Raw genomic sequence first — 13,647 nt, forward strand, 5'->3', positions numbered from 1 at the left:
TGGAGCAGAAACTGAAGGAATGGATGACCAGTGATTGATCCATTTTGAGAGCCATCCCATGGGCAGGCACCAATCTCATACTATTAATGATGCTGTGATGGGTTAAGAGATAGGCACCAATCTCATACTATTAATGATGCTGTGATGTGTTAAGAGATAGGAGCCTAGAGTGCATCTGGCACTGCCCTAGCAGCCGGTTCTTCCCCTCGGCAGCAGTCTCGTTCTGAAGTACGTGTGCCGGTCCAGAAAGATGTGAGTGTTTGGTTATGGGTCCCTCATTCGGAAGGTGGACTTCCCCTACCAAGACAAGCTGGTTGGTTACATCACAAACTACAGCCGGCGCTTCTGGCAAGGCAGCACCGACCACCGCGGGGTCCCCAGCAAGCCTGGAAGAGTTGTGACCTTGTTGAATATCCTGGGGGAATGTATGAGGTGTTGCTTACAAACTACCCGTAGGAAAAGAAGAGGAAGTAAAAACGTATCTTGACTTCAGAGAGAAAGGAGGCTTCAGAACTATGACAGTCATTTTTTATCCAAAAGATTCCACAAAACCATTCAGTGTTTTGCTCTACGTTGGAACATGTGACAATCCTAACTATCTTGGACCTGCACCTCTGGAAGACATTGCTGAACAAATTTTTAACGCAGCTGGTCCAAGTGGAAGAAATATAGATTATCTTTTTGAACTTGCAGATTCTATTAGGAAACTTGTGTCAGAAGATGCAGACGAGCATCTCTTCTCTTTGGAAAAATTAGTAAAGGAACACTTAGAAGGAAAATAGAACCTGATTTGCACACACAGTCACCAACTCCCCCAAAGAGGCAAGAGTCCTAGTCTTCAGAGAATAACATCAGCACATTCTTACTTGAAGATATTACTATTTAATATTGTAATTGAAATATCACCTAAATTTACAATTTATTTGCAAGTGTCCTAAGACATATTTAAAAGATTTTTATAAAGGAAAAAAAAGTGTTCATGTTGTACAAGTGATTTCCTAATTATATGGCATTTCAACATTCATTACAAATACAGGTCTTAACTTCCTGTTTCTATTAGAAACATGGTTACCATGGTTTGTTGTATATAAGTTTAAAATGTTATTAGAAATATATAGTAAGAAGTAAGGTTCCAGCACTGATTGTTAATTTCCTTGTTATTTGGAATTAAATGAAGATCAGATTTAGACAAAAAGAAATTGGATTTTTTTTAATATAAATTGTTCCTTTGGAATTATAATGTGCTTTCTTCTCCTTTGAGGTAAAAAGGTATTTTATTACAAAGAAAAACTCTACATAGCTATACATATATCAATCCACTAATGATAATGATATTTACTTTGTATTTATCTCATAATGAAACTTTAAAATAAAAGATAGGTTTTTCTGGTGGAAACATAATAAAAATAGATTTTATAATAAAAAAAGAGATAGGAGCCTAGTAGAGCAAGCCTCTGAGAGGCTCTACCCAAAGCTGACTGAGACAGATGCTGATACTCACAGACAAACATTGGATGGAGGTCAGGTACCCCTAGAGTAGAATTAGGGGAATGATTGGGCACTCTGAAGGAGATGATCACCCTACAGGAAAACCAACATTGTCATCTAACAATGACCTCTGGGAGATTCCAGAGACTCAGGTAATAACCAAACAGCACATGGGCTCTCCCAAGACAGTATGTAGTAGAAGGATGTCATGTCTGGCCTTAGAGGGAGATGATCTTAATCCTTTAGAGACTTGATGCACCAGGGTGGGGAATATGGGGGTGGAACTAAAGAGGAAGAGAATGAGGGAGGAAACTTACGAGTGGGGACCAAGAGGTGGGCAGCATCTGCAATATAATAAATAAATAAATAAAGATAGATAAAGTGGATAGAACATTCCATTTAAAAGCAAAGCATTGTTAAAATGAAATCTAAGAGCTTAACCGTTAACACACATGAGCAACATTAAATGGTCACAGGAGATTTTACTTATAAAATTAATACACGCACATGTGTGTATCTGTGTATGAATCAGTTTTTATTAAAGAACTAGAAGGGATGTATTTGAGAAGGGAAGGGGAGGCATGGGAGAAATTGGAGGGAGAAGATGGAGGAAAGAGTAATAAAAATATAATACTCTGATAAAATTCTCAAAAATAAATGAAAGTATATTTTGCTGTGTCTACATGAAGGCTCGGAGAAATGATCCAAGCTTTTATATTTATAGCATGCATGTGTTATATAGTCACTAAATTGTTTTAATAGAGATAAAAGTAAAGCATAATCAAAACTTGAAATGGAAAATCCTTATTGGTGTTTCATTATTTCATGAAGTAATATCAGAGAGAGGACACCTACCCACTGTCATCCTAGGAAACGAGGCAGGAGCAGTGGGATTCGGAGTCCATCCACTCATGGGACTTAGTTTAAGGTCATAGCCTTAATATTGAAGAAAGTTGGTAAGAATTATACAGTTTTCTAAAATCAACTCCTCATATGATTCTGCTACAATTGCTAATTACCAAGATTTATTAAACAGAGTTCTTAATCACAGTGTTAGAATATCAACATTGAAATTGTTTTCCTTGTCTTAATATTAGGAACCGTAAACTCTACTGTTTAACAGCTATTCATGCTGCGTGGCAGACATGATGAAAACACCAACTAAGTGTGGCAGTGGCTTCAGGCATGCGCATAAACTTTTATTTTTCAGAGAATAACATCCACCATACAAATCTCAAAGGTCAGACAAAGAAACGAGTCCACTGAATTTAAGGTCAGAGAAAAAAGTTCAATTAAAATTACTTATAGGAGTGAGTTGGATATTCTCCTTTACAAGAGTATCCTCAACACTACTTAACAAAACAAAACAAAACAAAGCAAACAAAAACCTATTCTCTCCACTGGAAAGTGCTAACTTTATTCTTGGGAAAGGGTCACGAGCTTCTCCCTGTAGCCATGTTAAGTTACTTAGCTCTTGAGAAATAATGTGACCCGATGAGCCAGACATTGCATATGCTTAGGGAAAGGTGGGGTTCTTCATTCCACCCTCCTGCTCAGAAGGAAAATTGATTGGCTCAGGTTTGCGAAGATCACTTCTGGGTAATCATGGCTGCTCACAGGTCAAGAGATCAACATTGTGACATGTCCAAAGAGCAGCATTCCTCAACAGAACATCTTTTAACGCTGCTAAATGAAGAAATTCCATCCAAAGGGCACAACACTGTTATTCAGAGAGCAGTTAATTTTGACTTTAAACATACTTTCTCCTTTTATTAGGTAATAATGATTCTATTTTATACAGTTTACACAAGAAAATAAATAATTGTGTGAAACTCAAAGAGAATTTATGAAAATTCTTCTTGTTCAAACACCTGAATTTTCTTCCTCTTACCATAGGTAAAGAAATTAAGGTATGTTTTGACTCTCTCTCTCTCTCTCTCTCTCTCTCTCTCTCTCTCTCTCTCTCTATCTATATATATATATATATATATATATATATATATATTCACATACATACAATGCCTATATATATGTAGGTATATATATTCTAGTATTTCTAGTATTTAATAATATGATCAAATATGTTTCTATCCTGTTTTAAAACAATAATCACTGTAAAGTTTTCAGTGTTATGCAAGAAATATTGGAATTCTTAATGACTTTTTCCTGGAGTTACTGTGCTCTTGCTTTGCTTCATCAGTGTTTTCTTTTGCCACTCATAGTCCGCAGTCTCCGTTAGAACATTTGTTTCACGCTGTGAGGCACATCAGGTGATGCACATCAGGTGATTCCCGGTCATTGCATTTCCGGAGCCTGCCTTCCCGGAACCTCCTTTTCCTTGCTCAACTTCTCAAGGCCAATCATCACATTGGCTCTTATTGACTTTTTCCTGAATTTCTCTGGATCAGGTCTCTCTTTTTTTTCCTTGAATTGTACCTTCAGAAAAATATTGATAAAAGTTCACATAGATGGTAGATGTTTAATACATGTCCGACTTTAAATGTTTCCCTCTTGATTTTGGTGTCCCTGTTTTTGTTGTTAAATTATACTGATTTTTTAAAATTGAAATTTAATTTATTCATAGAGTACATTCAGGTAATAATTTTACCTTCCGAAATCCTCCCCCATTCTTCCCACTTGCTGGTCCCCCCAACTCCACTTCTTATAATTTCTAATTAAAAAAGAAATAACAAACATAAACCATCAAGCCAGAGTAAAGAAAAGAAAAAAAACATAAGCGGACCTAAGAGGAAACACACACACACACACACACACACACACACACACACACACACTCATACACACCCACTCACACATGCACATTCACACTCACACACACACACACACTAACACACATACACTGTCATATACTCACACACACACACACACTCATACACACACATTCACATACATACAATGCCTATAAAAACTAAAAATGGAAACATTAATGTACAAAAGAAGACCAGTAAAACAAAAGCAAATATAGCAATAGGAAGAAAAGTATACAATAATTTCATTGAGTTCTTTTCTTGTTTGTATCTTTTATTGGACATAGAGCCTATCCATAAGTGTGGTTATACTTGGGGTTATACCAAATAAGGATTCTAATTAAACCTTCAGTTTTCTGTAGACTCTTGATGTATCTCATACTTATGACCTTGGTTCTGCTATTGCTGCCATGAAATCTAGTATCCAATTAATAATTAAAATTGTGTGTGCACTTGTCTCCTTTTATCCTTCCTAGCATCTTCAGTTTATATTCATAGAAGGAAAGCCAGCATGCATACTTTTCAGGAATAATATTGCAAATTATTTTCTTATCTGTTCATACAAGAACTTACCAGGCCCTCAAAAAATGTATGAAAAAAGTTAAGGTTCTGCTTGAATTGCAAATATGCATTAGTCGCTAGAGAGTATGCATTTATCTGAAGAGATTTAAAGTCTTTTCTTTCTTGGAAAATTTTTTTTTCAGACTTCACCATAGATAAAAATATCTAATTTTTTTCTCTCTATAAAAGATTTTCTTATATTGAAAATATTCTCCACTATTTCATCTTCTTTATGTCTGTCTGTATGTATTGTGACCGTGTTCTCTTTAACCAGTGAAACGCTGCATTATCTGCTTCATAGAAATACCAAGAAGTTTTCAGTTTCTCTAAAGCTCCAAATTCTATGCAGTAATCCTTCGTACAGAAAGCCTCTGTATGAAAGTAACTCAGAGGAACCTGCTAGTATCCTGCCTGTACTTACAGCCATGAACCTCAGTCTGAGATAGCCGATGGCATTCTGTGTAACATCCATAGGGGCTAAGGCTCAGGTACACCATCATTGTCACAGGTACTCTTTCTTGTATACAGAGTATCTAGAAATTCATTACACCAACAGTAGTATAAGGGGATGCTTCCCTTTCAATTTCCTTTGCACCTCACCAGCACTGTCCATTAAAGAACACAACTTTTACTTTTGAACGTAGAGAATGCATATAAGGATTGATCAATCCATTAAATGTACATTTAAAATTTATTAACCATAACTTATTAAAATAAGTTATAATATTGTTATAATACCCAGACTACAGAAAGTGTTCTTTACAGAAGCATAATGACATGCAAAATTAGCTTTTATTTTCACAAGTATGAAAATAAGAAAAGGTGCTGTACTAAATATTCTTCATCTTCTAAGAAAAAATTTTTGTTTGGTTGGTTGCTTTTTGACACAGGGTTTTTCTTTCTGTGTTTTTGCCTAATATATTTAAGTTAGCATAGTATGTTCATACATTATTTGACATTTATTACTGACAGATGTGGAGTTCTGTTCTCAACCCGACTTATTTTTTGTATTCACAAGGGCGCTTTCCTATAAAAATGCTAGGTAGTATAACATTACACATATATATCATGTTTACTCATACATTTATCAGTTACTGGATGTAAACATTTACCTGTTACATTGTTTCACCTATAGACAGTATTTCAGTGGACTGAAGAATTTTAGCAGCTTTTAAAACCTTATTCAGTGAACCTTAAATATTCCAAAAACGAAATTTCAAAGTCATGTAGAATTTTGTTATGCTTTCTGAGAAGCTTTCATTGTTTTCTATATAAAATTTATCACCTTGTCTTCTGTTACTGGTATATAAAGTTTCAAAATATTCTACATTATTGTCAGAACTTGTTGTCTTGATATTTTATTATTGTTATTTTACCTAATGTGAAACAAAATATCATTTTGTGTTTTAAATAAAGTTCTGTCATGATTATTGATTTTAAAAACACTTGGCATAGTCATTCATGGCTATATGGATTATTAGACTAATATCTATTAAATAATTTGACTATTTTAAATAAAGTTATTTGTGATTTCATTTCATAAATTAATATTTACATATATATGTATACAAGCTTATAAAAACTATACTGTTGAAAATATCTTTTATCAATCAAAAGATTTCCACCTCACTTTGTTGATGTTCATTTTGTTTTTAACTTGATGCATGATACTGTCATGAATTCAGACACACAAAACAATGAAACAGAAGTGAGCATCCAGAACCAATTGTATGTTTAATTAACTTGGACAAGGGTGACAAGAATATTCAGGGAAGAGTGTATAATATGTTCAAAAGATGGCATTGATGATACTTAATGAAAGACATGTGTTAAACCCCAAGACCAAAGCATACAGAAAAATCTTAAAGTCAGGGGTCCTGAAAATTATTTCCCAAGTGTGATAAGAAAAGTAGAGGAAACCAAAGCAAGCGCATCAAGTTAAATTTGTGTATTTATGAGAAAAAGCAAATAATAAATATAGGCTCTCTTTAACATGTATTAGTCAATTTATAGTCTCCTGGCTGTAAAAGAGCAAATCTTGGCATGTACTGTAATTTTCAGTTTTCAAATTCATGAATTCAAATACATTTTAATACTAAACATAGCAGTTTGTTTTCAAAAATATATATGACTATGTATATGTGTATATATAGTAGTCTTTATACATATAGTATAGAATGTATGCTGTATCATGTTACATTTTATAACGCGTTGTCTTTTGATGCACTCAATGATAATACAATCCAATGATAGGACAAAAGACTCTGTAAACTTTCATGTACTGGAAAATTCTTTTTTTAATTTTAGATATTAGAGATATTCTTTAGTATTTCATGATTTTGATGGGTGGGTCAGTAAAACCTTGCCCATCAGATAAAGGAAGAATTGATGAAAATTTATATGTCCCATAAGAGAATTATTTTGTCTTTTAGATTGCTTCCCTCAAATTTTATGATAGCCCTATGATTTTTTTAATTTAAATTAAATTTTAAATAATATTTAGTAGATGTATTATTTTTTTCATTGGTGGGGGACTTTACATTAAAGAAGAATGTAATTTTATTTCACACAAGTCCTTGGTCATATTTGAAGGGCTTCTGAGTATATAAGGTATTAGAACTCATCTACCAGAAGAGAGCACTGAATCTGTAAACATGACATTCAGACTCTTGTCTTGAACATGAGCTGCTAGTACAAAAACAACTTCTTTTCATCAGATTTTATTTTACTTTATTCTATTTATTGAAAATGGACTTTTTTCTCACATCGTATATCCTGATTATGGTTACCCATACTCCTCCCATTTCCTCCTCAAATTCCTCCCTATCAGGATTGACTCCCTTTCTGTCTCTCATTAGAAAACAAATAGGCATTTGAATCATAAAAATAAAATGAAGTAAAATAAAATAATAAAATAAAATACAACACCTAATACAACATTTGAATCAAGCAAAAGCAAATGAAAAGGATAGAGCAGAAAAAAAGATTTGAAAAGAATGTAAAAACAAAAACAAAAGTCAGCCTTTTCAAGCATTCATGAATTCTAAAAAAACAAAAAACAACAACAACAACAAACCTCACTAAACTGGTAGCCATAACATATATGAAAGGACCTGTAAATAAAAAGAGTAGGAAAAAAATATAAAAAATATAAAATTAAAAATGATAAAATAAACCCTATGTATCCTATCAGACCACCATGGCCAAAACTGGTCTTTAATAACAGCAAAAGCAACAAAAAACCTATATACATGTGGAAACTGAACAATTCTCTACTCAATGATGATTTGGTCGGGGATGAAATAAAGATAGAAATTAAAGACTTCCTGGAATTAAATGAAAGCGTTGACACATCATACCCAAATTTATGAGACACATGAAAGCAGCTAAGATTAAGATTCATAAATTGGAGAGATCTTATGCTAACAACTTGACAGTACACCTGAGAGCTCTAGAACAAAAAGAGGCAAACTCACTGAAGAGCAGAGGGTAGGAAATAGTCAAATTCAGGACTGAAGTCAACCAAATAGAAACAAAACAAAAGCTGATTCTTTGAGAGAGTCAACAAGATAGGCAAACCTGTAGCCAAACTAACCAAAGGGCCCAGATGCAGCATCCAAATTACCAAACTCAGAAACGAAAAGGGAGAAATAACAGAAACCAAGGAAATTCAAGAATAATCAGATCCGATTATAAAAGCCTGTACTCCACAAAACTAGAAAATCTAGATGAAATGGGTGGCTTTCTAGACAGATACCACATACAAAGTTAAATCAAGGTAAACTCTCTAAACAGGCTCATATCCCATAAGGAAATAGAAGTCACTAAAAACCTCCCAACCAAAAAAGTACCAGGGTCAGATGGATTTAGTTCAGAATTATACCAGACCTTCAGAGAAGACCTGATACCAATATTCCTCAAAATATTCCATGAAATAGAAACAGAAGGAACATTACCTAATTAATTCTGTGAAGCCATAATTACTCTGATACTTAAACCACACAAGGACCATAACAAAAAAGAGAACTTCAGACCAATCTTGCTTATGAATATAGGTGCAAAATTACTCAATAAAATTCTTACATCAAAACCATCATTCACCATGATCAAATAGACTTCATCATAGGGATGCAAAGTTGATTCAATATGTGGAAATCCACCAGCGTAATCCACCATATAAACAAAGTAAAAAAAAATCAAATAATCATTGCCTTAGATGCAGAAAAAGCATTTGGAAAAAAAAACAAAAAACAAAACACCCCTTAATGTTAAAAGTATTGGAGAAATCAGAAATTCAAGGCCCAGGCCCATATTTAAACACAATAAAAACAATTTAATACAAACCAACAGCCAATATCAAATTATTTGGAGAGATACTTGAAGCAATTCCACTTTCAGGAACAAGACAAGGATGCCCACTCTCCCCATATCTTTTCAATATAATTCTCAAAGTGCTAGCTAAAACAATACGACAACAGAAAGAGATCAAGGGAATACAAATTGGAAAAAAAATTAAATGTATCACTATTTGCAGATGATATTAGAGTACACATAAGCAACCCAAAAAACTCTACCAGCAAAGTGGCCAGACATAATATTAACTCAAGTAAATCACTAGCCTTCCTTTGTAGAAATGAATAAAAAGTCTGAGAAAGAAATAAGGGAAACAACTCCCTTCATGATATGGACAGATAATATAAAATCTCTTGAGGTAACAGTAGCCAAACAAATGAAAGATTTTTATGATAAGAACTTTGTCTCTCAAGAAAGAAATCAAAGAAGATCTCAGAAAATGGAGAGATCTCACATGCTCATGGATTGACAGGGTTAACATAGTAAAAATAGGCATCCTACAAAAGGCAATCTACAGATTCCATGCAATCTTCATCAAAATCCCAACGCAATTCCTCAAAGATATCAAAAGAGCAAATCTCAAATTCATCTGGAAACCAAACAACCCAATCAAAAACTGGAGTATACAATTTAACCAAGAATTCACAACAGAGGAATCTCTAATGGCTGAGAAACACCAAAGGAAATGTTCGAAGTCCTTAGTGATCACAGAAATGCTAATCAAACCCACCCTGAGATTCTATCTTAAACCAATCAGAATGGCAAAGATCAAAACCACAGGTAACAACACAGGTTCCCAAAGGTATGGAGAAAGAGGAACACTTCATTGTTGGTGAGATGGCAAACTGTTATGACTATGGAAATCAATTTGGAAAAAAATTATCAGAAATAGACCTACCTAAGGACCCAGAAATATTACTCTTGGGAATATACCCAAAAGATTCCCCACCATGCCACAGGGGCATGTGTTCCACTATGTTCATAGCAGCCTTATTTGTGATAGCCAGAAGCTAGAAACAACCCAGATGTCCCATGACAGAAGAATGGATACAGAAAATGTGGTTCATTTATACAATGGAATACTACTCAGCTACTAAGAAGGAGGGCATCTTGAGTTTTGTAAGCAAATAGATGGAACTAGAAAATATCATCCTGAGTGAGGTAAAGACCCTAAAGGGCATGCATAGTATGTTCTCAATACGTGGATATTAGCCTCCCCCCCAAAAAAAAAGAAGAAAAAGAAAGAAAGAGAGAGGGAAAGAGAGAGAGAAAGAACAGAATACTCAAGACACAGTCCACAGGACTCAAAAAGGTCAACAAGCTGAAGAGCCCAAGTGAGGATGCCTCAGACCCACTTGGGAGGGAGAAGAAAGCAACCACAATGGGGGTGGGAGGTGGAAGGAGGGAGCGACAGGTGAGAGAAAGGGTACTGGGTTGTTGGAAGGGGAACATGAGCTGGTATTTTGTGGGGAGAAAAGTACTGAAGCCCTGAGGCCCAGCAGAAGGAATGGAAACAAGGGAAGGTGGTTTAGAGGACTCTCTAGAATGTACCAGAGACCTGCGGAGTGAGAGACTCTTAGGACTCAAAGGACCCTAGATGAAATACACTAGAGAGGGGAGAGGGAACTTGTTGAGCCTACCTCCAGCAGAAAGACAGGGCGAGGAATGGGGTTGCTATTCCACAGTCAAAGCTTGGACCCATAATTCTTCCTGTCTGAAAGAATTGCATGAATAGAAATGGGGAAGAATCTGAGGAAAAAAAGGTCAAGCAACAGGCTCAAAGTGGGTTCCATCTCAATGGGAGGCCCCAAGACCTGACAGCATTTCTTAGGCTATGGGGCATTCACAAATAGAGGCCTATTATGACTGCCCTCCAAAAGGCCCAACAAGCCTTTGAAAGACTCAAATGTAGATATTTACAACCAACCAATGAACAGAAGCTGCTGACCTCTTTGATTGAATTAGAAAAAAGCTGGAGGAAGTTGAGGAGGGGGCGGGGTAACCCTGTAAGAGCACCAGCTGGCTCAATTTACCTAGACCCCTGTGATCTCAGACACTGGGTCACCAACTGTGCATCAGCTGAGATGAGGCCTCCAACACACATATAGCAGAGGACTCCTGGGTTTGGGTTCAGTAAGAAAAGATTCATGTAACCCTCAAGAGACTGGAGGCCCTAGGAAGTTTAGAGGTCTGGTGAGGTGGGTGGGGTGGGGATGTCCTTGTGTAGACACTAGGACAGGAGGAGTGGGAAGAAGGTATGGGATATGAAACTGTGGGGGGAGGGGGTGGACTGGGATGGGAATAAAATCTGTAATGTAAAAACAAACAAACAAACAAATAAACAAATAAATAAAATAGAGAAAAGCCCACCAGACCTCTAAACTTCTTGGGGCCGCCAGTCTCATGAGGGTTAGGTGCATTGTCTCTGACTGAACCCAGATCCAGGAGTCTGCTGTATATGTGTTGGGGGCTGCATCTCAGCTGGTATATGCTACCTGGGTGGTAATCCAACATCTGAGAGATCTCAGGGATCCAGGTTATTTGAAACGGCAAGGTTGTCCTGCTCCTCAACTTCCTACACCTTTTCCCTAATTGACCCTGAGGGTGCAGCATCTTCTGTTCAGTGGTTGGGTGCACATATCTCCTGACTCTTTTAGCTGCTTGGTGAGTCTTTTGGAGGACAGTCATGATAGCTCTCTCTCTCTCTCTCTCTCTCTCTCTCTCTCTCTCTCTCTCTCTCTCCCGAGGGTCCATTTTTCAGTAATGGTGTCACGCCTTGGGGCTTCTCCAAGAGCTGGATCCCGTCCTGCACCTGTCAATAGACCTTCTTTTCCTCCAGCTCTTCTCCACTCCATCTCTGCATTTCTTTCAGATGAAAGAATTGATGGGTCCAAGCAACCGCATCTCTTACTTGATGCCTTGTCTTTCTGCTGGAGGTGGACTCAACAAGTTCCCTCTGCCCACTGTAGCACATTTCATCTACCCCCCAAACACACACACAGTTTGAGTCATGAAAGTCTCTCACCTCCAAGGTTTCTGGTACATTCTGTAGGGTTCTCCCAACTTCCTTCCTCCCGAGGCCATCTGTTTCTATTCTTACTGCAGGCCCTAAGGGCTTCAATCCTTTTCCCCAACACAATACCAGATCAAGTTCCCCTCTGCCCCCTACATCTATCCCCCTTTCCCTCCCCTGTCCTCCCTCCTTCCCCATTGTGGTTGCTTTCTTCTCCCTTGCAAGTGGGACTGAGGCATCCTTACTTGGGCCCTTCAGCTTGTTGACCTTTTCTGAGTTCTGTGAACTGTATCTTGTGTATTCTGTTCCTTCGTTCTTTCTTTCTTTCTTTCTTTCTTTCTTTCTTTCTTTCTTTCTTTCTTTCTTTCTTTCTTTCTCTTTCTTCCTTCCTTTCTTCCTTTCTTTCTTTCTTTCTTTCTTTCTTTCTTTCTTTCCTTTTGTTTAATATCCACTTATTAGTGAGGATATACTGTGCAAATACTTTTGGGTCTGAGTTATCTCACTCAGGACAGTATTTTCTAGTACCACTCATTTGCCTGCAAAATTCAGGATGTCCTCATTCTTAATAGCTGAATTGTATACCATTGTGTAAATGAACCACATTTTTTGTATCCATTTTTCTGTCATGGGACATCTGAGTTGTTTCCAGCTTCTGGCTATCAGAAGTCTTCTATGAACATAGTAGAACATGTGCCCCTGTGGCATGATGGGACATCTTTGGGGTATATTATCAAGAGTGGTATTTTTGGGTCCTCAGGTAGGTCTGTTTCAAATTTTTTGAGGAACCTCCAAATTCATTTCCAGAGTGGTTTTATCAGTTTGCCATCCCACCATCAATGGAGAAGTGTTCTGCTTTTTCCACATCCTGGCCAACATGTGTTGTCACCTGAGTTTTTGATCTTAGCCATTCTGACTGGTGTAAGGTTGAATCTCCTGGTCGTTTTGATTTGCATTTCTCTGATCACTAAGGACTTTGAACATTGCTTAGGTGTTTCTCAGCCATTAGAGATTCCTCTGTTGGGAATTCTTGGTTTGGTTGTATACTCCATTTTTTGATTTGGTTTTTTTTTTTTTTTTTTTTTTTTTTGGTGGTTAGCTTCTTCAGTTCTTTATATATTAGTCCATTAGTCCTCTATCAGATGAGGGGTTATTGAAATATTTTTCCTAATCTGTACTATGCATATTTGTCTTATTGATTATGTTCTTTGCCTTACAGTAGCTTCCCAATTTTCTGAGGTCCTTTTTATTAATTCTTGATCTTAGACTGTGACCCATTGGAGTTCTGTTCAGGAAACTTTCCCCTGTGCCAATGAATTCAAGGCTCTTTCCCACTTTCTCTTCTATTGGATTGAATGCATATGGTTTTGTGTTGAGGTCCTTGATCCATTTGGATCCATTGAGCTTTGTGCATGATGAAATATATGGATCTATTTTCATTTTTCTACAGACAGACAGCCCATTAGA

General features: G+C 36.5%; 1 pseudogene; it reads left to right on the forward strand.

The window, feature by feature from the left end:
* The first annotated feature begins 250 nt into the window (after nt 1-250).
* LOC116898013 lies at nt 251-853 on the forward strand (annotated as a pseudogene).
* Nucleotides 854-13,647: the final 12,794 nt, after the last annotated feature.

The sequence above is a fragment of the Rattus rattus genome, chromosome 4 (genome assembly GCF_011064425.1).
Source record: "Rattus rattus isolate New Zealand chromosome 4, Rrattus_CSIRO_v1, whole genome shotgun sequence".
Lineage (NCBI taxonomy): Eukaryota > Metazoa > Chordata > Mammalia > Rodentia > Muridae > Rattus > Rattus rattus.